Source organism: Bos javanicus, chromosome 12 (genome assembly GCF_032452875.1).
Source record: "Bos javanicus breed banteng chromosome 12, ARS-OSU_banteng_1.0, whole genome shotgun sequence".
Classification (NCBI taxonomy): Eukaryota; Metazoa; Chordata; class Mammalia; order Artiodactyla; family Bovidae; genus Bos; species Bos javanicus.
In genome coordinates, this window is record NC_083879.1 from 71543755 (window position 1) to 71548113 (window position 4359).

At 43.5% G+C, this 4359-nt stretch overlaps 1 long non-coding RNA gene across 1 annotated transcript; it reads left to right on the top strand.

The window, feature by feature from the left end:
• Positions 1-893: 893 nt before the first annotated feature.
• LOC133258060 (uncharacterized) lies at positions 894-3908 on the top strand. Its single transcript, XR_009739784.1, has 3 exons — positions 894-2454; positions 3436-3473; positions 3860-3908. It is a non-coding gene; the product is annotated as an uncharacterized LOC133258060 (long non-coding RNA).
• The last annotated feature ends 451 nt before the right edge of the window (positions 3909-4359 follow it).

The following is a 4359-nucleotide window of genomic DNA, read 5'->3' on the forward strand; positions in this document are numbered from 1 at the left end:
GGTTTGTGGGCACAGACTACCAAGGCTTTAGAGCCACTCCGGCCTCATGGCCTCCTTGCTTAATTACTTTTACAGGTGGAATATTGAATTCCATTGGGAATTTCCTGAGTTTATGGGGCAGTTGTAGAGACCAGGGAGATGCATCTCTCTGTCCAGGGCTGGTTCCCTGTATGTCTTGTCCCACCTGGGACACATGATACTATGGCAGTGGTCAGCAAATATTTGATGAGTGACTCTTACCTATATGCAGGTGTGCTTGTGCCCACCTCTCTGTCAAGTTTAGCTTTCTTTCCCAGAATATTCTTCCCAATTGACTGCTTTTTTACAATCCTACTTCTTACATGAGGCTTCTCTCAGTTTGCATGTTGTCTAAAAGACTGTGCTGATCCTTCACCAACTTCTGTACTTCTCGCTTCCCTGAGTGCCCACAGCAGTTATGCCCATGTCCTCCATTTTTAATGCATGAGCCCACATTTCTTTCACATCCTCCAGCACCTAACACAGGGTTTGGCAGGGAACAGAATGCTCAGTTCTGTGTTAAGTTGACTGTACTAGATTTCTCAACAAGAATTCTAGACCCATTTTTTCCCCCAAATTATAATTTAAGACCAGATAACGTTTCCTGATTAATTAGGTTGGTTTAATATTATTGACTGTAAATTAATTCCTCTCAAACTTTTTTATTTTAGGGCAAAATGGTGAAAAGGGGGACTTACACTGAGTTCCTGAAATACGAGGTAGATATTTTTTCCCTTTTTGAGAAGGGGAATGAGCAGTCTGAACCATCTCCAGTTCCAGGAACTCCCACTCTGGTCTCTGAGTCTTTGGTTCAGTCTCTCCAGTCTCCCAGACCCTCACTAAAAGATGCGGCTCCAGAGGACCAAGATGTGAGTTTCTCACCCTGTAGTGTGTCGGGTCTGTCTGCTCTTGGTGGTCTCAGGGACCTTCAGTCTGCTCTGCTCATGTCTTCATTTGTCCCAAAATAAACCATAAGGTTCCCAAAGTCTTGTTCCATGGAATTGGTAGAGTTAGAAGAGCATGAATGGAGCAAGCCCTTAGGGTGTAGGATAGAGAATCTTATGGAGATCAGGAGTGGGTGCACTGCTGTGAATTTCTGGGTGAATGTGGCTCACACTAACTGAGAACTCTTCAGTTTACCTTAGTTACATCCTAGTCATGCTGGTGGCCCCCGGCTTCCCTTATGCATCCAGAGGCTTAATGTGAAGACCCTCTTAGACTGAGTCCTGCTGTGACTGCATTAAATCAGCTACTTTTCCTATATGTTGGAATATTCTGGCACTACAGCTGACTGGCTATATTATTTTGCCTCGGTGTCAGATGGTTTGTGATTAGGCCAGGAGGCCTGGTGGGCTGCCGTCTATGGGGTTGCACAAGAGTCGGACACAACTGAAGCAACTTAGCAGCAGCAGCAGCAGTGTGTGTAAAGGACCTGACTCACAGCAGACACTTTGTAAATAGTTCCCATCTTCCTTTCTTACCCTTCAATGCTGAGACCTACATTTTGTCCACCTTGAATCCCAGTGGCCAGCATAGAGCCCTGGACATCCTTGGTCCATGAAACTGTATAATCCATTCTGAGTCCTCCAGACAGAAGTACAGAAATGGACTAGATCTCCCTTAAAAACATCCACAGGTATTCCTCGATGTCCAAAGCTTCACTATCCAGACTCAGGAGCCTGGATGTTTCTGACTTCTGTTCAAATTAATCCCTCACATTCCACACTCAGGAATCACTCTCTGAAATTCAGGAACCAAATAGATTTGGATCATATGCTTGTCCCTTGCTATCCAAACTGATATTAGTCCAACTCATTCTGTGAACTCAGTTTACTGTATTTGGCTAGTATGTTGAGCCCTTAGTATGTTGTATGTTCCTGTCATTGAGTGGCACAGTCATCTGGAGGGATACACTAGCTCCATATCCTTCTGTGTGTTATTTTGGAAGAAGCTTTTGCATTTATGCTTGAATCAGGGAGGCTGTGCTTATGCTCAGAGTCTTGATCTACTTTAAGCAAAGCTACCCAAACGTGAATGACCTCATGCAAATGATGTTTCCTTATTTGTAATAGGTTCCTAGGAGTCGAATGGCTGGGTCCAAAGGTAAATGCACACGTGGTCTCACTAGATATTCCCACATCCTTCTCCAGAGGAGATGGACCATCCTGCACTCCTGCCAGAGCATGAAATGTGTCATTTTCTCCACAGCTTTGCAGTGGAGGGCATTGTTGAACTTTTGAAATTTGGGGGTTCTTTATTTAAAATTTCATCTCTAACTGCCATTTTTCCCTCTCAGACTGGGAATATACAGGTTACACTACCTCTAGAGGACCACTGAAAGGAAAAGTTTGTTTTAAGACCTATGAGAATTACTTCACAGCCAGTGCTGGCTGGCCTGTCATCATCTTTCTTATTCTAGTAAACATCACAGCTCAGGTATGTAAGGGTGTGTTTTCTGGTTTGTGCACTCAGCTTGATGTTTATGTACTATTTATACTGTATTTTGGAGAAGGCAATGGCACCCCACTCCAGTACTCTTGCCTGGAAAATCCCATGGATGGAGGACCCTGGAAGGCTGCAGTCCATGGGGTCGCTGAGGGTCGGACATGACTGAGTGACTTCACTTTCACTTTTCATTTTAATGCATTGGAGAAGGAAATGGCAACCCACTCTGGTGTTCTTGCCTGGAGAATCCCAGGGACGGGGTATCCTGGTGGGCTGCTGTCTATGGGGTTGCACAGAGTCAGACATGACTGAAGTGACTCAGCAGCAGCAGCATACTGTATTTTATAAATATTTTAAAATATGTGTATTAAGGGATTTGTCTCAAAGAACTGGCCCCTGAAGTTGTGAGATCTAGCTGGGTGAATGTGACATTGCTCTAAGGGCCTTTGACTGACTGGACAGGGCCACAACAGTGTTGAGGGTGATCTCCTCTACTGAAGTTCTCATGATGGATGTGAACCACATCCACAAAATAGCTTCAAGGCAACATCTAGACAAGTGTTTGGTGAATCACTGGAGACTGGCCTGGCCATGCTGACACAGAAGACTGACCATCACAGTACCTGTCAAGCTTTTTCCTTTGAAAAACCTCAGCATCTATATTGTTATCATTGCATTTTGTAGTCCACTTGGATTTGCTGTGAACTATGTTTTCTGTGGGGACCAAAATAAGTGAGGCTTACTGATGTGTGTACATGACAGGTTGTGTGGGAAAAGGGGATATGTTTTAGAGAGATTAAAATGCAGCATGCCCTTCCCTGACCGGTGGTCATCTGGGGTGTGGGGTTTGATGCAGGCCTGAGCTGGAAGGACCGCCTCCGTGTTCTGGAGCCTTTCCATCCCCATCCTAGTGAGCGGGGTGTGAGGGCTCAGTAATGTCGGTGTCTGAGTGACTGTTGTTTCCTGCTCCAGGTTGTCTACGTCCTGCAGGATTGGTGGCTTGCAGACTGGTGAGTGATTCCTGGTCTGACCCAAAGTGCTGTGAAATGTTTATGAAGCCTCACTTTCCCACAGGCAGGGGGGAGGTGGCGCTTGCTCAGCCTCCTCTTCTGACCCTCACGTAATTTCCTGAAGAAAAAGTAAACTTGATGGTGAAATGTGACCCTCCCATGGTGTTTCCCCATGTCTGACCCTTTAATAGCTTCTTCACAGACAATTTTGAGAACTGAAAGTTGTGATTCAAATCTTTAAAAGGGAGACAAACACAGAGCCTCATGACCTGGGAAACACTTTTCAACATAAAACATGTCTCTGGAATCAAAGTATTTTTTTTCTTTAATTTTTGTGTAAATATTTATATCTATAATGTAATATTTTTTTCTTCCCTGTTCCATAGGGGGAATATACAAAGAGACCTGTATTTTAGGGTATATGGAAAAGAAGACACAATTTTTATCCTCGATCTGAACTGGTACTTTACAGTTTATTCAGGTAAAGTTGAATCTTCTAGTCCATTATATGAGAGTCTGAGGTGTTTACAATGAGGCTGTGTGAGTAACTAGGGCCTCCAGGAGTAATTCAGTAATGTCTTATGAGACTAAGAACCTGAGTTGCATTTACACTGTGAATTAACTAGAATAATTATTTTTAAAATCTAGAAATCTAGAAGAAAGAGGTTGAGTAAAGACTCTTAATTTACTGTGCACTGGGTTTTGGAAGTTAAACCAGGATTGCACATTATGAAAATCAGCCACTGGAAATATGTGGGTATTGTCTATTCTAATAAGTCACTTTAGCTAAATCTTGTATCATCGTATGAATGGGCAAGGAGATTAGAAAGGGATCCCCATCCTGTGGTTCAGAGTGTTCTAATTTTGTCTGAATAAATCCTAGCTT